This window comes from Micromys minutus (assembly GCF_963924665.1).
Source record: "Micromys minutus genome assembly, chromosome: 10".
Taxonomy (NCBI): Eukaryota; Metazoa; Chordata; class Mammalia; order Rodentia; family Muridae; genus Micromys; species Micromys minutus.
Window position 1 is genome coordinate 16,641,184 of NC_137979.1, and position 24,046 is coordinate 16,665,229.

The window sequence follows — 24,046 nt, forward strand, 5'->3', positions numbered from 1 at the left end:
GTAGAAGAGGTGAGTGATTCTGCCTCCATCCATACACAGATACTCAGGAGGAGTCTAGGACAAAGAAAAAGATGAACAAAACCATCCATCTGAGAAAGGCCCTAAGAAGTCCCACGGGATGTTCTGATGTGTGATGAGGAAAAATGCATTTCCCATAAAACAGGCAGGCTACCAGTCACTCTGGCTCATTTACAACCTACAAGGTAATTCTCAAGGTTGTTTGACCAAAACAAAGTGGTGCCCGCATCTCTGATATTTGTGAATTTTATTCATGGATATGATAAATTAAAGTATACATAGGGTTTTTTTTTTTTTTTTTTTTTTTTTTTGCTGATGAAACATGAGGACATCCGCTTCAGTCTTTTCATGTCTGCATCCTGCTGTTGAGATGTGATGACTACTCTGAACAGTTTGTGGCTTTAGTACTTCTCATAGTAAGCTACTTGCTTTGCTCTTTCGGAACTTCCCGGATCTCAGTTCGTCTTCTTTAGGAACACCTCTATCACTGGGGTTTGTGGGGCTTGCATAATTCACATGCAGGATGCTGCGTGTGCACTGTATGTGGTTCTTCATTGCCCAGCCTTTATTTCTTTCAAATGTCATCTCAAAATTTGTCTCACATTCCAACCACAGATTTTTTTTTTAATCTACCTTTCCTGCTTGCTTGAGGGTGTCTTTCTATGATTTTTACTTCTCCCTTATTCTCAGGAGTAGCATGCTGCTACTGGATGCTGGAAGCCTTTCCATCTTCCCACTGGGCTGTGCTTTCCTCCATGAAACACCCACTTCCAGGGACGTCCACTGGCTCTTCTGACCCCTTGCTACAATTTAGACCAGATGCGTTCCCGGCTCTGGAGTCTGTCACCGTTTCCTACGTTCTCCAGTCTTCTCTTTGATCTCCCTTTTATTCTCGCTGGTGTAAATCCTCAGATAACTTCCTCTGAAAGGTACGTTGAAAGATCAATTTTCTTCATCTACAAATGCCTTCAGAACCTTACAAACCTTATTATTTGCCATCATGGAGCAGCCATCCAACTCCTAGCAAGGTTGTTTCAGTGAGCTGGCTCGTTTCAAAACCCACAGGAAGCACAACAGCTGAGCAGTAGTCTAGGCAACTTTGAGAAAAGAGAAGTCAAAGAGCTAACACTACCCAACTTCAAGCCTGGACTTGAAGCTAAGTGGTGTTCATGAAAGAGATGTACTGCTGAAAAGATGATTAGTTGCACATCTGTATTATTTCTTTGGCATCTGTGGTCCATCCCCAGACCTGAGTTTACAGGAATGTTCTGAGATTCACCTTGGGGTCTTGTCCCAAGTAGTCCCTCTCAGCTGAAAATGTGCTCCACCTGACTTCCTGAGGACCACAGCTTAGCAATACAGTGAGCTGCAGGGCACTAGCCAGTCACTTCCATCGGAATAGTTACTGTGGGAGATTTAGCTTTCTGCCTTAACCAAGCATCAGGAGCGAGTATTAGTACTCCATGTGTTCCTTGCTCATCAGAAGATGCAAATGCAAATTAAGAAGTTCGGTTTCTACAGAATGGGTGTTCTTTGGGGACCATCATGGAATGTGAAACCTAATCACCAAAACACTGTTCATACATGGGTCCTACATTCAGCAACTCAATGACAGCGCATGGATCTATCGCCAAGAAATACTCTTCTTGCAGCCAAGAAGTCTGTAATACTCAACAGTGCTATCGAGAGGCCTAGAACATGCCTCTGCCTGCTTATCACTGATGCTACTTTGTCAGACCAGCATCCCCCTTAAATGCCAGCTCCTGCCTCCTATTTGTCTGTCTCCTCAGGATTTCGACAAGTCTTCAGCGATTGTTGACTATACACCAAAAAGCAGCCAGCTGGATGACCACAGCACCTCCACTGAGCAGGATTACTACAGCACCTAGCCTCAAGAAAGATGACCCAAGCACCTGCTCCTGTGCACTATGACCAGGGCATTAGGCTCAAGCAAGATAGCCACAACACCTACCTCAGAGTTTGCACCATAATGAGATATAAGTTTTCCTTTACCATAGCAAGTACTTGAAATTGTTAACTCACAAAAAGGTAAGGTTTGTTTTGACGTGTGATCTTGAACCCACCCATCTGTTGTTAGGTGCTTCCTCTAAAGTGTAACTACCTGAAGTATCCCCCACCTATTTCCTGCCCACAGAGACTGTCCCCTCTTTCTGTTTTCTATAACCCATCATCTCCAGTGGGTTTTCTCTCACCCTTTGAGGTGTTTTTAAACATTTTTTGAAAGTCAAGTAAAGCCAGAGTTTATTCAAAGAAGACGGCTTGCTTAAAAATTAAAAGAAACCCCCAGTAGTTCTACATTTAAACATAAATGCTTGTATTCATACTTATGAAGCATTTGGGGTGAACAGAGCAGGTCTGGGTGTTCTTAAGTCTCTGTAGAACCCATCTGGGTATTCTGATCTTTAATTTTAATTATTTTGGAGAGGAAGGAAAAAAATCTGTAACTTTTAAACTCCTTTTTGTTTTCTTTTGCCTGTCCTTAGAAACATCTTTCTCCTTGGGTCTTTGGTCACTTTTCAACTCAAAGATGGCAGCTTACTTGACTAAGGCTCACCTGGGAGAAGGAGGACTTAGTTGAGCAGAGCAGGATTGGGAGAGAGCTTAGGTCAGCAAGTTGCCACCGGGAAGGATCCTTACTGTGGCCCTCTGTGAAAGCTGATTTCCCCACAGCTGCTGTTGCCTCTCAGCTGCCTGCTTTCTCCCCACACCCATGTCCCCTAAGTGCTTATCTACTCTTCCATGCCCTCCCTAGCAAGTGACAATTCCCAGAAAGAAGCTGTGTCTACAGAGACCAATTGACTGATTAAAACTGCCGTGATATTTATTAATTGGAGTTTGAGAGGCTACCAGAAGCTACCTACTTACCTTGTCCCATGAAGAGTTGGCCCCTGAACAGCCATTGTTGGCCTACCTCTGTGTCAGAACTAACATTCCATGACTAATAGTGGCGAGGGGCTGGGGGGCTTTCAGTTTCTATTAACATAGCAGACAAGTAGCTTCCACCAACCCAAAGCTAAGAATGTTATCAGATGGCATCTGAGACCTATAACAAAGCTTCCCCCATTTTGCTGTAACCACCTCCCTGGTGTACTCACTGATGTGTTTTAAAGTTCCCTCAATTTATTTATTTTTCTGTTCTGTAAAACTTTAAAATTTCATGAAATGGCTTCCACATTGGAACGTGGGATTTGAGGGAACCTAAATGTGTCCCTGGGCCATGGTGACTCAAAATGTTTCCAGAATAAACTGTCCCCTATTCCCTTTAGTGTAAGAATGGTGGATATATGTACATGTGGATATATATATATATATATATATATATATATATATATATATATATATATCCACAGTTGTATTTATATCAACACCTGCCCAAGGCTATTGAAACTTCCAAAACTATGACCCAAACTAAGACCTTCCTCTTGATAAGTAAGCAACCTCAGAATTTGCTATAGAGGCAGCAAGCTGACCAGCACATCTTACTAAAGTGTGAGACCCATGAAAGCCAGTGCTATGACCATCTTTGCATCAACATTCTTGATGCTTAAGTAACTATTCACGGAAGGCTCACCACATTCCCGAGAGGGAGAAACATGAATAAGGGTACATGTTCTGTTCTATCAGCACTTCTCCTTCCAGAGCCGTTACTGGGGAGTATCTGGCATTATTTTAAAGCAGTTTCCTGGCTGAGTGGCTGGTTTACATTAGTCTTTCATGAAAGCTAAAAAAGGCAAGCAGGCAGTTGGCCTGACTTTTGCAAACATGTCATTAGTAATAATCTCTTTTTAATGATTGCCACCTCCTTGCCATTTGGAACTGTGAGTGGGCACATCTCATATCTACAGCCTCACAGCCTCAGCTCAAGCCAGTTGCTTCCAGACCTGGAGAAAGAACAGGAAACCAGCCCATAGCGTATGGGCTGCACAAATCTCCTTGTGATTATGTTGGGTGTCTGTGTTTGGAGAAGATCGTAAAAGCAGGAAGCCCCTTGGTGCATTTGTAGCTAATATTCGGAGAGCAGACAGGATTTGAGAGTCCAGTAATATGCTGGCCCTTTACTGTGAAAATCCTAAGGCCCCTTCCTGCCCAGGCACATTTGCATTCCAGCTGAATGAACTGCTCAGGGTTTCCCTGTAAGCAGGCCTAGACTCCTTAGCCAAAGAAACTGTGTTTTGATAATGGCTATATACCAGGATAAATACAGGTTGATTTTTTTCATAGATAATAAGGCTGCCCTGTGGATTTTTTTTCTTCTTCCTAATTTATTTAAGTAACACTGTGATCTCTTTTATCAGACAGAGCACAAATTACGAGCGTGATTGAGCTAAGGTCCAGAAGCCATGAAGTCACGGAGGCCACGAATCCTCCTCCCATGTCCTCTGTGGCAGAACCCAAAGCCTACAGAGGCTCAGAAAGCACTGAACACAGCAGCAGGAAGGAGGGCGTGTACCTTCAGTGGGCCCTTCTCCCCAGGCCAAACACTGAACAGAAAAACAGAAGCAGATTGAGAAAACTTACAGAAGCGTCCCCACTTAGTCCAAGGGACAGTTTAGTATCTGAGACACCTGACATTAGGATGGTTTATTATTATTATTATTATTATTATTATTATTATTATTATTATTATTATTATTTAGTTTGATATGAACAGTCGAAAAGCATTCAGCACCTGACTGAATCCCCTATGTCACAACAAACTCCAAACTCCTTCCTTCACAAGATTAATATAAAGGACGATACTGAATTCTTCATACACTCACAACATTCCCCAATCGTCTCATGAACATCAAGGACATCTTCCCGCTCCCCATCTCTTGCTGGAGAAAGCACAAAGGGAACTTCAGCGCATACATCTACACTTGTAAAGATGCAAGTGCAGGCAGGCGTGTAAAGAGGGTACTTTGATCCACTCGACCTTGGACAAAGTGAGGTACATACCCCATGCGTACAATAGTCCCCTCTTAGTCATAGAGAATATGGCCCTGAGCCTCTGGGAACACTGAAAGAACCAAACCCAGAAAAGTACAATGTGCCCTACACATACATGCTCCAACCAAATGCCTTTAGCATCCCTACTAGCACTTGCCCTGCATGGTGGCCCTGACTTGCATTGTTCTGGGTACAATAGTAAGAGTAACACATATGTATTCCTCTTCCTCATGAGTTCCTGGGTAGGTTTGTTCCTGCTATGACCCTCAGCAGCCTCAGCCTGCTGTTTTTTCCCCCTCCCTTTCCATCTAGAACATCCATTTTATTGTTTCTTTTTGGCATGTCCCAGTTGCATGCTGGGGTCATTGTTAAGTAAAAGAAGGACCACATCACACAAGCACCATTGTACCAGGGCATCCCATCGGTCTATGGAGATAGTTAGTAAGCAAGCAACCTCCATACTAGATGGGCATCCCCTGGACCAAGGAGCAGTTTACATTACAGGCAGGGTAGAGGTGGCCTGAATACGATTTTATGCACAATTGAAAACGTAAGCTATTATTTCCACGGATTTATATTTAATATTTTTGATTGACTGCAGGTGACTGAGCCACTGAAGACAAAACAACAGACGGCAGGGGCTACTGTGTGTCTACTAGGGGACAGTAGTGCTGGGCCATCCTTTTACTCCAGGCATCCTTCCAAGCACTTTATGCAGAACATCTCATTTACTCCGAAGCACAGCCCCATGCTTTGACTAATATGAATGTCTCCTATTTTATTGCTGATGCCCCCCCCCTTCCCTGGCCACAGGCCATGCTGAGGCAGATGACATAATTGGGAATCTTGCTGAGGACTGGGTTCTTTCTACTCCAAATACCCTCTGAATGTTTGTACCTTTTCCTCCCCACGGTTTCCTGTGTGGGATTGGCAGTTATCATCTACATTTTGTAACTAAGGAACCAGTTGTCAACAGAAGTAAATACACAGACAAATAAATTGCAGGCCAAAGCTTTTATAGACGAATGTCTAATCGAAGGTAGGATATGAAGGACTGGCCAGAGGGAAGGAAGCTCCTTGAGGTTCAGTTAATCATGATTTCCTTGACATAGAAGAATGGTTATAAAGGAATGACCAGTTCTGTTTTAAATACATAGGCCTTGAGACTCATGGAAGATCCGTATTGGAAAGACCTACTGGTTCTGTTGTACAAAGTTATATTTTCACACCATCTACAAGCAAATTGAGAACTGTATTTGCACAATGCCCAGGTCGTGGATTAGGAGGAAGTAAAGTGTGATGGAAAATTGAAGGTGGGTTCATTTGGGGCTAATGGTCACCAGTCTGTTTGTCACTACCCTTACTCAGGTTTTAGGAAGAGCCCAATAAACAACACAATAAAGTATATGTTACTTTCCCAAACTCTTGATTAATAGTTCCTACACAGGTGAATTTTAAGGGATGAAAACAAAGGTAGAAATGGCTGAGGAAACATGCAGACATTCAGAGAGAGAGAGAGAGAGAGAGAGAGAGAGAGAGAGAGAGAGAGAGAGAGAGAGAGAGTTAGAAAGGCCAGAAGAAAGGTTTTGATCAGTGGATCCAGAAACCAACAAGTGTAGTCCTAAGCACCAAGCTCACAGACCCATCTCCAAAAGCTTATACCAACACACTGTGAGAAAGCAGCACGCAGTATATCATGGTACTCTTCTGGCCTGGGTACCACATACTTGAGTGTCTCGGGTCATAGGGTGTGTCTATATTTTTAGTGTTTTGCATGGATCTTCTCTCATCATTTGGACTGAAAATAACTCATGATCAAAATCTATGTCTTGCACTCTTTCTGCAGGGGCGAAATGATCATAGAAATACAATCACTCCTTGGGATGACTTTTTCATAGAACTCTAACTCACAAAAAAGTATTGCTTAAAGGAATATTGTATCTGGGAACAACAAACCATAGAGTAGTTGGCTCTGTTTAGATGACAAATGGAGACTTGGAAAATCGATTGCAGCAGAAAGTATACCAGTAAACTGCATAGCAATTAAGGAGGTGAATAATTTGGGTTTGAATAACATGGAAGTTAAAGGGTATGGGGTTTCTCAGGTAGTAGGGGCAAATGTTCAAAACGATTGTGCTGTATGGGAAACTGAGGACACCTTCAATGTATGTATAAAGGCCAACCGAAGTTGTGAATGAGTGTGTATTGTATACATGGGAAGAGCCACCTCAAAGACCAATATCTCAGACCCATGGCACAATGGCAAAACCTTTCTGCATTCTAATTATCAGTGTTGACAAATGATTGACCAGTGTGCACGGACACTAGCAACTGCAGCTTCCTCCTCCTGGATCTTCACAGCCCAAGACTGTTCCTACTGAGTCCTCCTACTGAGACTAGCTAACCCCCCCCCCCCCCCCCAACCATGCTGTATGTGATAAACATACCGAGCTTCTGTGGTTTTGCAGTAGTTGGTAGCTGACACCACTCCACTTGAGTTCACACGGCCCACCTGATCCCAGCCTTTCTCTAGGAGTTTGTGTGTGTGTGTGTGTGTGTGTGTGTGTGTGTGTGTGTGTGTCCTTTCTTCATTTCCTCATCACCACAGTCAGGTCTGCAAGTGAGCCTCATTAGCAGAGGGAGTGTTGAGAGCTACATCGTTCTGGATATGATAAAAGCCTCTGAATCATATGCTTTGAGGACTGGTGTGTATGCATGAGAATTATAGCTCAGTGAAGCTGTCATACTCAGAAAATAAAAAATGCAGTTACATATTTTGTTCTCTGGAGAAAATGATATTTAAATGCAAAGTTTGAAAGTACCAAGTTAGAAGAATGCATGAAGAGCTTTGGCTGCAAGGAGAGACACCGCTTTGTGCAATAAATCAATCAAGCCCAATGGGCATTAAATTGCTTGAGTGGGGAGTAGCAGTATTTGTGGCTCTTGGTACCCCATTGCCTGCAGCCCCAGTAGCATTTGGCTTCCTCTGGTTTGATTATTATTAGTTTTTGCATTCAAAGCCAGTCACATGGGAGGAAAGCACACAGTGTGCTGTTCAGAGCTTCCTGAGACATTTGCTTCCTATCTAGACAAAAGCCAAGAAGAGCAGACACTGGAACTCTGATAATGTGTGTCTCCAGTCCAGTGGCCAGAGCTTTCTTTCTGTCGAAGATTAATGAGGTGTGGAGATGCCAGCTCTGTCTGTTCAACTGGCCACAAAATCAGCTGGCAGAAGCGTGTCAATTTAATATCACTCCACTTCCACACTCAGGAATGATCCCAACTGGAAAGAGTCAGGAAAACTATGTCCAAGACTTGTTTTTTATTTATGAAGAACAGTTTAACAAACCATCTAGAACATTCCATAAGCAGTATTACAAGCTTTCTTTTTATACTTTAGGCATGGTGAAGACAGGACGGGAAGGGGGGGGGTACATTGTAATCATGAGTCAAATTTCAAAGTCAATAAGTTGAACTTCTGCGAGGCCCTGGATATTTTCTAAATTAATTGACCATCAAATTCTTACCCTCTACATCTGCATTACATTAGAGATCATGAAACTATTTGGGGGATTTTTTGCTACTTAGAGCTAAGATTGCATGGGCATAATTCTTTGAGAGGGCCTGTTCCTTTTCAAACACTATTTTGAATTCATGGAAAGAAACAGGATTATCTGTTGTGTTTATGCATGGCCGTTCCATTCTAAGGACCTCAAAGGACTTTATACCATCTTGTCTCTCTCCATAAGGGAACCAGGAGGCCAGCTGCTCAGCACCCAGCATGCATGAGGACTTGGATTTCACAGAAGGTAGTTGGGTGTGTACTAGCAAGGTTATTTTATTGTTTCTATTACTACTGTTATTAATTATTCATTCATTCATTCATTTATCTACTCATTCAAAAATAGATGCTGAAGATCTGAGGGGAAAGAGAAGTGAACACACTGTACTAGTAAAAACGTCTGGCTATTAAAAGTTAATAAATCAAATAGATAGAGGAGAAATCAATCCTGTGCTGTGGTCACAGTGAATAAAGCATGGACTTCATATAGGAGGGGCCACATGCCTTGCTGGAAGAGTTAATTGAACTAAAATTGCTCAAAGGCTCTGGGATAAGAACAAGTTCATTTTAGACAGAGGGCTAGCATGGACAAAGTCAGCCCTTGGAAGACTGATGAACCAGGAATATGAACAGGGCCTTGTCCATGGTGGGCACTATGCTGTAAGGTAAATAGAAGCTCCAGCTTCCTGATTGTATTGGGATCCACACTCAAAGGGCTAAACTGACCACATGCTTTATACCCCTCTGTGGGTATATGGGGGCGCATAACACTGTTACCACCTACTAGAAGTGACAGAAGAAATGGACAGAGGTAGTTTTCATTGTTCATTGCACATAGCCAACAATGTAATGCAGACAGAGGGGCTCTGCACACATTCAGTAATCCTGACACTAGATACAGAGCTCCAAAGCAAGGTGACAAGAGGAGATGGTGCTCCTTCAGCAAAGAGTATATATACTCCTGGCTCCAGAAAGTTCAGAGATCTGTGCAGAGCCTCAGATAAAGACAAAGGGCTCAGGGCATGGCTGGCTGGAGAGTGAATAGGTGAAAAGTGAGAAGGGAGGGGTAGCCAATGTTCCTGGAGAATCAGCAGAGCCTTCCCAGAGCAGCAATCCTGCAGAGAAGGCAGGCAATTAATTGAAATGACTAACGTCGGGGTCAGGAAGTAACCGGAGCACTTTCAGAGCTAAAATTGAATCAGAAGAGTAAAGTTCAAAGCCATAAGATACAACCTTCCAGGCTGAATCTGAGCCCTGCCCCCATCATTGCAAGTATCAAGATGGTTATCGACATTAAAGGTAAAAATCGATGTCTTCACTATTTTTAGAGTTTAGATGCAGGTCAGGAGAAAAAAATCAATTGCAGAAAACTATGAAAGGATGTGATCATGGTTCTTATTGTTCCCACATATCACAGTTTTGAACATGCAGAAGATCTCTATTGTACCGAAGTTTCATTAAGTTGTCTCTGGGAACTGCCTGCTGATTTGGGTGAGAATAGTTCTAAGGTATAAACTCTGTGTGGAGTGAACCAGATGTCGCCTTACTTACAGTCTGTCTTCTTCGGGTCAGAGGTCTATGGTTTGAGTTCTTGGCTTTCTCCTCTTTCTAAAGATAATGCTCAATTTAACTCTGGGCCAGTGTGTGAAAGAAAGCACAAAGCAGAAAGGTCAAGGAAGGAAATGTCAAGTGGGAAACACCCTGGAAAGTTCTTGGGTCGCTTTCTGTGTTGGGATGTGAGCCTGTGGCTATTTTCCCTTCTTTTTTCATTATGCTCTGGTTTGGTCCCAAGACCATGCTTGTTGGAAACAGACTAAGCGAGCAAACCCAGTTCCCACAATAGCTTCCTCTGTGAGACCCACCCTAATCTCATGGCCAAGGCTGAGGACATGCAGGGGCTCCAGGAAAACATGAAGAATCTAGCAAGCTGCCTATTGTCACTCAGAATCAGAGTCCTGGGAAAATTTGACAGAGCCAATAGTCATCTCGTTCATACTTCTTTAATTTTTAAAGAAAACTTATTTTTTGTTCTAATTCTAGAAGTAAAAAATCTGTTTGTCACAACCTTGAGAAATATAGAAGAATTAAAGAAGATAAGAAAATCAGCCACTGTCATGATTGGAATCTGAAATGTCCCCAGCAAGTTTGTGCTTGAAGAACCCATTCCTCAGTTGGTCAGATTCTTTGGGGGGCTGTGGAAGCTTAGGGGTTTGTGGACACCCTAGGGCAAGCATCTCACTCTTGCTGAGCTTTTGAAAGACATAGTACAGCTCCTGATTCTGGACCCTTCAGTCTGCTTCTTGATCCACAGACATGTGAGAGAGCTTCTGCCTCAGCCACACACCTCAACAAACAGGGCTGACCGGGTGACAGTTTTTCTGCCACTGAGGACGGAAATCTTCTTCAAATCATGAGCCAAAATAAACTCCTCTTCTCCTGTTTTGTTTCTGTTAAGTATGTTTGGTCACAGTGACACAAAAATACCTGACATACTCATGATCTTCTTTTCTTTCCTTCCTTCTTTCCTTTCTTTCTTTCTTTCTTCTTCTTTCTTTCTTTTTCTTTCTTTCTTCCTTTCTTTCTTTCTTCTTCTTTCTTTCTTTTTCTTTCTTTCTTTCTTTCTTTCTTTCTTTCTTTCTTTCTTTCTTTCTTTCTTCCTTCTTTGTTTCTTTTAAATTGGGGTAAATCTCTACAGTTGTTTGTACTTAATTATAAAATATTAATTTTCTTTTTAATAAAAATTTTACAAAAATTATACATGCATGTCAGTATGCATTAAATTTGTCTTTACAGGGTAACTGAGAGCTGGCTCATCAGCTAAAAGCACTGACTGCTTTTCTTGATAACCAACTACAGGCATTTATATGTAAAATGACTCACATAGTTTTTATATGGAAACCGAAATCCTAGGAATCTGCTGACATATTTGTTTTTATGTTTATTGAGAAACCCTAACAGAGTCTCCAGGAGGCTTTTCTGGAATGTTCTCACTGGTCTACCTATCTAGGTACGGCTTGGATGCTCATCACTGTTCAGTACTTTGTGGGAGTTTCCTTCAAAGACCAATATGGAAATTCTTGGTTCAAAGTACAGGAGGCTGAGCCTTGTCTCTTCTCCACTAAGTCTGGACCTCAGGGAGTGGGCCTCAAAGAGCAGCAACATGAAACTCATTCCTTTGGTGAGTCATGCATGCTCTGCCGTTTACGGATTGCTACTGTGTCAAAATTAATGGAAGAGAAAGCAGTTTGTGCTCTCCACACAGCTCTGAATCTAACCAGCATCCTTGAGAGAGTTTCTGTCCTCAGTTTATCAGTTCAGGTGTGATTGAGCTAAAAGCATCTAGGATGGCTTTTGAAAAGATTGCTTTTTCTACCCATGAACCATTGGGTGGCTTTGTGGAGAAAATGGGAGTCTGACTGAACCTTAGAGAAAAGGCAGGGTTTGTTTTAATAAAGCAGGCAGCAGGGGCTACATGAAGGGTCAATGAGACAGTAGTCCCAGTATGAGTTCCGCGGTGCTTTTTTGTTTTTGTTTTTGTTTGTTTTTTTTTAAAAGAGGGCAGACAATGACAATTGGAAGAAATCTACAGAGTCTGGGATATCAGGATAAAGAGTCAGAGCTTCCTCAGGGTGGGTAGCCACAAATCATGGACAGTTAAAACATACAGTATGGGGTGATAGAAGTCTTTTATTTCTAATGTAAAAGGCTTGGGGCACTAAAGGCAGTTCTGAGTCTGGTTAGAAACTCTGGAAGAAAAGAGGTAAGCCACAAAGTAAGGCAGGAATAGTCTCCAAAAAAAAGACTCGAGAAAAAAAAAAAAAAAAAAAAGCAAAACCCTCAGTTTTCAACCCTGACAGGAAAGGAGCCTGAAGATGTCCATCTTATTTTTACAATACAAAGCTGTAAGCTGGAGGCTTTTCAACAACTTTCATGGGTTTTCCCAAGAGTTGAGATCACAGACAAATTCCTCGAATCTAGAGAGATGGGCACAATGCCTTTCATAGCAGATTTGCTTTCAGAAGCAGACGGTGCTGAGGGGCCAAGTATCAGAAGTTTTACCATGTACGGTAAATCCGAGGAAGCACTAGAAGCCAAAAGTGCAAGTCCCTGGGAGACACAGCTTATGGATGTAGGGATGAGACATACTTCCCGGAGGTTTACATACAGGAAAACCACCAGGTTCTCATGAGAAACTAAAACGGAACTCATAGTGAAACAGGCCAGCATGTTCTCTCCTGTATGAGCCCACAGTGTAGGGAAGTATGTCTCATCCCTACCTTGGGAAGCGGAGGAGATGGTGTTTTTCCCACATGGTAATCCCTTTTAGATTTCCTGTTATGTCTACTCAGTGGGTAGGGAAAGTAGTAAGTCAGGAGTGAAGCCACAGACCCATGGGAAACAGAGTAAGCTACAAGATTGCAGCATGGGTGCCTTTCCCATGCCATGCGCATAGGAGGACGTCACCACTGGTTTATAGCTGAAAGAGAAGTGAGACCCACTCTCTACGAAGACTAACTTAAAACTGAACCAAGGTGCCCATTGCTTTATGTATCCTGTCTTGCTTTCAAACACACATCACAATAAACTATAACATTTAAAAAACAATAGTCCCATAGTCCCAGATATTAGGATCAAACTGAGGGAAACAGACTAAAATGTATCAGACTGGAGATTTAAAATAAGAATATTAATATAAATCAGACAACATGAAAGAACCCTAGGAGGAATCAAAATGGGAGGCTAGAAATAAGACATTGAAAATAAGATTATCTTTTAATTCTTAGCAAACACAAAGCATCATTATTTAAAGCAGTAATTGTGAGGATGTCTTTGAAATGTTAACATATGAACCAATAGATGTTATGGTTAGACTACCATGGGGACAGGAAGGAGGACTTGAGAACACTCTATGACAAGATGCCTATGCTACATGAAGGGCTGTAATTTTGTTAATATTTGTCTTAGGTTAATTACAAGTTTGTGTGATAAACTCCAGGGAAGCCAGGGATCTTTTGAAAGAAGTGTGGTTTATTTGCTGAGGAAATAAACAAATGTTTAAACAAAACTGGAGAATGCAGAAGGAGAGAGAAAAACAAGCAACAAATACAACAAATAGATTTTTTTAAGTTGCTATATACTAATTTGGTGTTAATAGTCACATTGAATGTGGCTGGTCTAACCATGTAAAAGGGGAGGCTCTTAAAGGTTAAAGATGGGACTCAGTTAAGTGATGTTTATATGAAACCCATTGTGTTAGTCAGAGTTCTTTAGAGTAACAGCACTTATAGAATGGATCTCTCTCTTTCTCTCTCTTTCTCCCTCCCTCCCTCCCTCTCTCTCTCTCTCTCTCTCTCTCTCTCTCTCTCTCTCTCTCTCTCTCTCTCTCTCTCTCTCACACACACACACACACACACACACACCTCTCACACACACACACACACACACACACACACACTAGCAAGGTGAGAATAAACACACAGAGCAAAGGCTTCCTTCTTCGATGTCTTTATATAGGCTCCAGCAGAATGCATAGCCCAGATTAAAGGTGTGTCTTCCCTCCTCAAGATCAGGATTAAAGGTGTGTCTTCCAACCTCAGGATCAGGGTTAAAAGCAAGTACCTTACCACCTAAAAATCCAGATTAGAAGTGGGTCTTCCTACCTCAGCGTCTGCTTCACTAGTGTTTTAATTTTAGGTAATTTCTGATATAGTCAAGTTCACAACCAAAAATAGCCATTACACACACTTACAAAATAAAACAGAACATAAAGTAAAAAGAGATCATGAATTCCCCTACATTTTGCTATAGTTGGTTGGAGACTTCAGCATTCAGCCAGGCAGAGAACTAGTGAGGAGACACTTAAGGCAAAAGCAGTATGAATAAAATGGTTGAAACTGACGTTTATTGAACACAGTTTTCACGAAAGCAGGAACACACAATCCATTTCTAGTTCATGTGAAATGACCGCAAAGATAGATGAAATTCTGGGCTCAAAATGTACTTCAAAAATTTTAGAGGAACAAAAATCCACAAAAACAAGGAAAAACCCTCAGTGAACACACATGTACACCAACAAATGCACATACATAGACCCACAACAGTAAGAAAAATGAAGTGAATTACTAGGGATGATTCTACTGGGTTTAAGAAATTGCCTGACCTATGGAGTAAAGGGGGGGAAAGTGCTAATGGTGGTAACTTGGTTGATTCTTCCCAGGAAGGTCTATATAGATGCTTTCTCCCCAAAGAAATGACTGGCCCCCTAAAGCCTTGCAATGGAGGAAATCTGGAGTAGTCACTGCATCCTTTGAAATCAGATATAAGAAAGCCAGTTTCACTCTTTAGGGGATCTCTGTCCTCTGAAGACAAATTTATCGTGCCTTGTAAATGCACTGGTGTGTTTAAGAGGAAAGAACCACCACACAGGGGTAATGAAGCACTTCATCATGGTTCGAGCTGAGCTGAGGGACAAACCACCTTTGAGAGTTCAGTCCAGGCCTCAGACTTGTGTCTGAAAGCAGACAGCCTTCCATCACACTCGGGACAAACTACACAGGGGAGGAGGGTACATGTCACAGGAAGGCAGTGCTGGAGAAAGGAAAAACATGAACACACAGTGGAGAAAGACTTATAAACCTCTCGACATAGATACAAATGCACGTTCCCGGCCCTAGCTTCCGGTGAGCATTACACTGTTCATTTCAAAAGTAAGGACAGTAACTGGGCCTGTTGATGGGAGCCTGTAACCCCAGCAAGTCACGAGTCAGCTTTACCTAAGGTAACTAGCACATAAAGTTGACTTGGTGGTTCAAAGTCCAAGATTGGGAAGGCACACTCAGTTGGCTTCTGCTGGGGATGCAGTCAGTAAGTAACACATCATGCTGTACCTAGAGCAGAAAGGCGAAGAAGAGATGAGCTGGATTGGCTCTTTGTGCAGTGATGTTTATTGAGAGCTCAGAAGACTGCATGGGTGATATACCCCGAAGACTCAGGAACCTCTCATTAGCCAACAAGGTTCCACCGCCTTCCAGTAACATCATCCTGAGAGGAAGTCACTAATACATGAGCTGTTGGGGGCCTATCAGGGGTTATTTAAATCCAGACTATATTAACCCTATGAATAGTAGCATACTAATTGTTGGGTTAATTTTTAGTATGATGAACATTTATCTAAGGTAAAGCATAAATTTGAGTTAGTATGTGTGCATAAGAAATGTGTATACATGTGTGGATGAATGTATGTGCCTTAGAGACATATAGATGTAAGCAATAATAAGAATTATAAATAATAATAAACCTTATGCAGGAGAGAATCTAGTGCTGATTGGGAGAAATATAAAGAAGGAAGTCACTCGTCATCAGATGCTGGGAAATCAGGATGAACGTGTTTACATGGTGTGTTCAGACAACCAAGAAATCAAGAGCGTGTGAAAACTGGCTTTCCTAAAAGGCCAGGCACATTCACTGACCACAAAGGAACTAAAAGTGTCTAGAAAGACACCAACCATGGACACTGCTGATATGGGAATTATCCGAGCAACCACTGGCTTGAGTCCCAGCCTCAGAGGAACCAAGTTGGCTTGGGGTGAGTGTAGAGATGACAAGACACATGCAGCAGGAAGAAGGGACCGCACACAATAGGCTTAGAACCCGGGCACTGAGAGGAAGAAGCTGTGGCAGTCAAGCGAAGTCTTGGTCTTCTGTATAGCACCAGGACTCTGTGCAGAGAAAAGAGTTGTCAAAACGTGGATGGATTTAGACTAGAAATCAAAGTCCTAGGTGCTGAGGGTGAGTGTAGCTTACCACCAACTGGAGGTAAGAAGCTCACACAGGGACAGAGTTGGAGAAGGAGCAGGAGATCAGAGATGGCTGCTCTTAGTGGATGAACCTCTGCCAGGTTTTTACTATGAGCCATAAGCAAGGTTCTCCAATTCAGCTTCCAGTGCCACGAAGATCTCAGCATGTGTGAGCTAGGGTAGTGAGCAATTACCTGGGAATCCAAAAGTTCCACAGAGTTGTGGGCTCACAACCTTTTTTTGGTTGAAACACATGTTCTGTTTACTCTTCGTGTTTCCCGCTTTGATAAGGATGTGGCCAGAGAGAAGGGTTTGTGTGCTTGCAAATGCTGACAGGCCAGCTCAGGGTCAAGATGAACCTCTAAATTTGGATAGAGGCAGTGTCTGCCCTGAAAATGGTGGCCAGTACTTAGTTCATTACTTGCTATCATGCAAGTACCTGGGTCAAGGACTGTCAGACTTCTCAGAAAATCCAGCACTCCTAATGTGTATGTGAAACATCCTGACTGTTGTATGTTGGCTCAACTGAAACCCAAAACAAGCCTGGGGAAGCCATCTGGGTACCAGACCTTCCGCTGCATCAGCTTGCAAACTCTGCTGTACACACTCAATTCAACCTGTCATGGACCTGGAAGACGGCTTTTGATACCTGAGAGTCAACATTGCTTGTGGTTTCCTTTGGTTGCACTGATTAAAGGGGAAGAGGGAAAGGAATTCTTTAAAGCCAAGTGAGCAGTTTGGGATTAACGGTTTATGGAGACTATTGTTGTTGGGAAAACAAAGCAGGGGGCTGAGGCTGAACAGACCAAATAAACCTGAGCAGTTGTTTGTTGGTGTTTGATAGCAAGAGTTTCTTCTTACATTGGGGCCAGCATTTGCTTTGTATGCAATAGTACATGTATGTAGACCCTCCCCAGCAATGAGAGTCCTAGTAACATGAATTAGGATAAGATGATATGGGAACTTTATACTATAGTGATTGAAGAGGAGGATTAGGGGAAATCTCTCACTCTTTGTTGGCATTGTTCTGAACAGTATCATTTAAAATTTAAATTTTACATCGGAATAAATTATCTCCTAGAGCAGGATCCTGAGGCTTCACAGAGTATTTCTGCCCTTTATTTTCTAAAGGGACTTAATTCCTGACTGTGTGTTGTTCAGGAGACTCTGGGGAAATGGGAAGTAAGGCTGCAGGAAGCAGCGCCTCTGGGTGGAAGGATTAGGGAGAATTTGTCACAGCAAATTCCATATCTTACCCATGACAAGGGAGCCAGGGGGGATGGCTTCACTGTGCCTGTTTCAGAGAGGACATCACATCAGGAGTAAGTGCCTGAACCCTGCACTTCAGTGCATTAACTTCTCCCTCCTGTCCTAGGTTTCTTTGGTGGCTGAGACTCTTTGTTGGGTTCTAAGACCTTCATTTTCTTATGTGACAGAAGAATATTGATGGTGTTTCTTTTTGACTGTCTGTTGTTCTGGGGACTGAACACTAGATATGTTAGGAAAATGCTGTACTACTGAGTAATATCCTAGTCTAGAATATTAACTGTATATTAATTAGGATGCTCAATAAAACATAAGATTTCTAGTCTTCTTGGAATCCACATGTACCTTTACTCATTTTTGACCAATGTGATAAGTGACGCTGGCAGGTTTCTGGAACTTACTGTAGGGATATTGGTTCATGAATTAAACATACTTCTCTTCTGAGTCTCTACTTGGACCTGATTCCTGATTTTCATTCCCTTTAAGGACAAGAAGATGTGATCTAAGCTGAGAATGATTTGGTCTAAATATGTCTTCCTCTTGGTGCTAATGTTCTGAGTTGAGTCTATCGGGATCTACATATATCCCTGTATGACCAGGCACATCTAATGTGTGTCCTGGGACCAGGCAGTTAAGAAATTCATTCTTCTCCATCTTTTTCTTGTTCTTTACCCTCTCTAACAATCGACAACTAGATTCTTCCACGTGTCGGCTTAACTCTCAAAAGGGCTAACCGGAGATTTTAGATAAGTTTGCTTTCTATTGCTATGACAAACCTGGGGAAGAACAGGATGTGAAGTCAGAGAAGAAGGTAAAAGCAGGAGATGGAACCAAGGCTGGAGAGAAACACTACATGCCAGCTCTCATAGCTCACCCAGCCTGCTTTCTTGTACACTCAGAACCACTGACCCAGGGGTGACAGTGGACTGGACCCTCACACATCAATAATTAATCAGAGAAAAAAATTAGAAACCCCACAGTCTTCTCTACAAGTCAGTCTGATGGAGGGAGACATCCTCCCTCCTATTCTTAGCCTCTGTCAGGTTAATGAAAAGCTAACCCTGGCAGGAAGTAAGAACATCCACTTTATTTTATCAACTATCAGCTTCTGTTTATGGTTTTGAGGACAAGAATGAAGAATATCATACCATATCCCCAAAAGAGCCTCTTTCACAGTACCACTTACTTCTGTTCAGGCAAGTGGGGAGAGGGAGTTCTCTCCTTCAATACCTCGTCCATTAATAAACATTAAGGTAATCATAATAAGTTTCCCTAAACCAGGTGGGACATTTTAGGCATTTTATTTCATTTATGTTTATTTAGACAGAATCTATTACTTTTTTTTTCCAGTGTAAACTGTTTCTTTCGGGAAAATATTTCCATGTAACCCACCAAAATGTTCTTTTTCTGCTCATAGTTATATAACCTGCTCTTTTCACTAGTTCCTGGATATTTCTAGTAATTGCACTGCTACTAAAATGCCAATTGGCTGTTCTTAAATTTTAAATACAGTGAGGAAGAAAGGCATTTTAAAGAAAAGCAGAGGTGATGGGACCATGAGTTTAAGGGTTTTTTAAAAATATGCATTTATTTTTATTTTACACATATGGCTGTTTTGCCCACATCTCTGACCTCCACATACGTGCAGTGCCCATGAAGCCTATAAGAGGTCATTGGATGATATGAAACTGGAGTTACAGACAGTTGTGAGCTGTCCCATGAGTTCTGGGTAACAAACCTGGGTCCTCTGCAAGAGTAGCCAGTGGTCTTAACAGCAGCTCTCCAGCTACTCGAAGAATGTTAAAAACAACAAACAAACAAACAAAGAAAAACCATCATTCTACTGTCAGAAGTAAAAGTGTACAGCAAATGCCCTGGAAATTTTAGCTATGACAAAAATCTGCTTACAAGCAAGTTTTACTTACTGAGACATGTAATCCATTCCTGTGAGTGGTTTTGATTCATTGTGATAGCAATTTGCCCGCTCAGGTCCAGTTCTCAATGTGGAAGTTTTGCTGTTTCCATTCCTCATTTAAACACTTGGGTGTTCAATGAAACAAAACATAAGAACGCTTAGAGCTATCTCATTTATTTCTCTTGATTTCTGTGCCTTGAAGTATATTTAAAAGGGTACCAGAGTTTGGTTAAAATTGCTCAACTGTTTTCACTTTTTGGCGGGGGCATCAAACAGGTAGAAATCAATGTGGAACAATAGGAACAAAAGAAATTGATGGTCCATCAAACATCAATATGAACCCTTCACTGCCCACCTACAAAGTGAGTGAATGAGTCTTCTTTGCATCCTGTTGACAGATCAGTACAAATTGTGGGTCTGAACAGCAAACTCACAGAGCCATATGAGGGGCAAAATGAAGACCTGCACTGAAATTCCAGTCTCCTGCTGAGCACAAGGCATCCGGGGACTTTAAAGCGCATTGCTCTCTCTCCATTTCGGGATTCCGGGGCTTCTCAAACCAGACACAAAAAAGAAATTCATTCTGCACAAAGCAAAAATAATTACGTTATTCCAACAGCTTTGGGGAAAGTTGAGAAAATAATCTCTATTCAATGAAAGCAGCCAAAATCAGACCCGGAGACAGCCCGACACAGAGCAGAAAGCCTGTAGCAGCAGATGGCTCTCGGGTCCTCTGGGAAGACTGTAAAGGGTCCTATCTCAGGGAGAGCTTGTTTTCAATGAGGAAATCACAGAGCACCCCTAATTCTGTGGCTTTTTGATGCCTGGGTTTGGAGACATCTTAACAGGCAGTAATTGTGGATGAAAAATCTTTGTCTCCCACTGTCTTCGGGCTGGTCGCCCGGGAATGATCATTTCTGCTATGCAGAGCTTTTATGTCTTGGGGCCCAGTAGCACAACATGATTTTCTCCATAGCAGGCATGTATCCCTCAAACCTCTTTCATGAATCTTGGGTTTCTTTCCTGGTGTCCTGTCGTAAAACAGTGCAGAACACTAGAACTTGGTCGTGTAAAGATAGGGTCCAGGAAGCCAGAGACTCAGACAGGTCTAGAAAGTACAGCATCCGACTGACTCTTATATAATCAATTCTGACACTAACAGATGGGGTGGAATTTACTCATAGGAAATGGCAGTCAGAGGGTGTCTGTGTGTAATACCAAGAGGGCTCCCTGTGTGGACCCAGGAACTTTATGTGCCACTGATTGGAAGAGTCTTATCACAACTTTTTATGTTTTTATTTTAATTGTACTTCTCTGGGGTACACGGCTATTCTGGGAATGACCTCAGTTTTGTTGATCATCAATACACTAAAAGGAATATTTACCTAAATCCACAGTATTACAGAATAGTCCATAGGGGGGTATTTTCTTGTTTTAATGTGACATACAGAAATTACTGTTGCAGTAAACATTTTGGAGTCTGTTGAACTGGCAACTTTCTAGGAGCAAAAAGCTCAAAATAGGCAAGTAGCTGCATTACCCCAGCAAGAGAAGACACCTCTTCTTTTAGCATCCTGGTAGTTCTTTAGTTCTCCCCACTTGTTAAACGTTGTCAGAGTTTTGTCTTTTATTCTATTTATGAATGTAAAACGTCATAAAGAATGAAATTTTCCCTGGAAGTCTCTCTCTTTGCCTAAAAGACGCTCTGTGTTCACATCTGCCTCCATTCTTGACTTGTAAGGATAAACAAAAGAACACTAGGTCCATCGAGAAGAAGGCTGGTGTCTTAATGGTCCTACGTGTCAACATTCCTACTTGTCCAAAACCTGGCAGAAAGTCCACAGTCTGAAGCAGGACACGATCAAGGCGATTCTTTGCTCGGTGAAGATACCAGGCAAAGCTAGCACCCTCAATCGCAAGGATCTGATCATGCAGGAGAAATTAGGAAACGAAAAAGCGCCAGCAGCCACTGGGTATCACAAGCGATAGTGATCTAACGGCAAGTAGTAAGGCAGAAAGTACATTAAAATACAGTTTTATATCTTGTGAGATGTAGGCTTAACAGATTCAACTGAGAAGAGAGTACTTGTGAATCACATGGAAACAGGAAGCAGAAGAGGTTGAACATCTTTCCTCCTCTAACCCAAGGCAAGCATTTAAAAAGTTAACTGCCAACACTTCACTCTTTTCCCATGTTTTATGGGCTGACTAGATGAGAGGATATGATTGGCTGAGGCTCCTCTGTTGTGATTGGCTGAAACTTCTGATGAATAATTACCCTTCTTTTCCTTCAGTTGCATTTCTGAGTTCGCAGGTAGGAAGACAGCTTCAGGCCAAAGTTAGTTGAACTAAAACATCTCAGCTGTCAGATTAATCAAAGTAAGGTCATACCACCAGAGTGGGAATTAGGGGAAATCAGGAGTCTCGTGCGTGGCCGGTAAGTCTGGGATAGGAAACACCCTACAGAGCATCTTGTCAATAACTCATATAGAGAAAATGTTCGTGTTGCACGGCCCAGAAACTCTGCTTCAAGTAAATGTCCTCAAGGAATATTCATCTAAATTTATGGGATGATATGAGAAAGATGTTGACCATGGCAGGTTTTGACAGGCAAACCTCAGAAGCATGGATACAGTTTGCAGCAGTTCACCAGGGCTCTCAGAATGATATATAAAATATGGAATATTGCATACCAATAAAATTAGTGGACAAATGGGAAAGACCCAATAATGGAAGCAAATGCAACTGAAGTATATAGTACACACATAAAAATAAAATTCACTGCTTTATACAATTATATACACACTAGAAAGTGTTTTGAAAATGTACTCATTGCTACAGAAACAATAGAAAGCTCCTAAGAGCATGCAGTTGATTAAAGGTGTATATTAAAGCATATTTTGCCACTTATATAAATTTAAAATGCATATTAATATACTTAGATTGTATAGGTACTACAGCTTTAAAACAACTAAATTTTATCTGCAGTATTTTTTTTTCAGTTAAAACTATAGATAAAGGTAAAACTTTAGAGATAGTAAAGAAATAAGTAGGGTAGGGGAAGGGTAGGGTTGGCTTGTCAGGGTCTGGAGGATGCTTAGGAAATTATATTTTATATGATGTAGTAATGGCAGGTACAGGCTATAAGCATTAGTTCAGTCTCACAGAAGACATACCCCAGCAGTGTTATACATTATAATTTTGGGTGGTAATAAGGTGTCAGTGTAGGACTAGTGACCGTGGATGGTAATGGGAAGGCCACGCACAGGCAAGACAGGTGGCATATGAAAACTTCAACCTTTCTGCTTCATTAAAAAAAAAAAAAAAAAAAAAAAAAAAAAAAAAGTAGTATTTTTAAACATCGGAGTCATGGGTTGAAAATTGGCATGCTGGGCAAAGGTCTTGCCATTCAGGCTTGAGGACTGGAGTTTGGATCCCCAGCACCCAGGCCTAAACCATGTTGATGTACTGATCTGCCTGAAATCCAGCTCAGGAGGAGAGACAAGAAATCCCTTGGTAATCTGGCTGCCGCAGGAGCTCTAGGTTCAACAACAGATGCTGCCCATAGACGAGGTGGAGAGCAATGAGGAAGACACTTGACATCAACGTGAAGCCTTTACATGCACATGTGTGCATCTGCACATAGTACATGCACAACACACATAAGAACACATATCTATGCATGCACACATGTCACACACATGGAAAAACCTAGAAAGAATATGTTTTTTAAAATGTTTAACATATGCTCTGGTTTCTTTATAGATCTTATAAATCTTGAACTTTTTAAAAGTTAAACATTATTTCTAGGTACGGTGTTTATCACTTTTAAAAGTATCAAATGAAAAATATAGACTTTTTTTCTTCAACCAATCAGGAGTACTCCAGTGGCAATGGCAATGCCTGGTGACAAAAATCTTCTGTGTTGCTGTCAGCCAAAGTTTGTAAACTGAAGCTGGCACTAGTACAGATTGTATGTGTGTGTGTGTGTGTGTGTGTGTGTGTGTGTGTGTGTGTGTGTTCTGCATGTGTATTAGTGGTATATATGTACATGTATGTGTATTTGTGGTGGGTATGTATGCAAATGCATGTACATTTATGATGTGTGTATGTAGGGTATTTTGTGTGTGTGTGTGTGTGTGTGTGTGTGTGTATGTGTGTGTGTGTGTGTTCTGCATGTGTATTAGTGGTATATATGTACATGTATGTGTATTTGTGGTGGGTATGTATGCAAATGCATGTACATTTATGATGTGTGTATGTAGGGTATTTTGTGTGTGTGTGTGTGTGTGTGTGTGTGTGTGTGTGTGTGTGTGTGCATGAGTGTGTATTTGTGGTATGTGTGGGATGGTCTGTATACATGTTTATATATTTGTGGTGTGTGGACTGTGTGTGTGTGTGTGTGCATATGTATTTGTGGTATGTGTGTGTTCATGAGTATGCTCTTGTATGCATTTTCTTTCCAGTGTGTGGAAGTGTTTATGAGCATATGTATTCATATGTCAAGTTCATGTGCTGTTCTTTAGGACCACCTAGCAG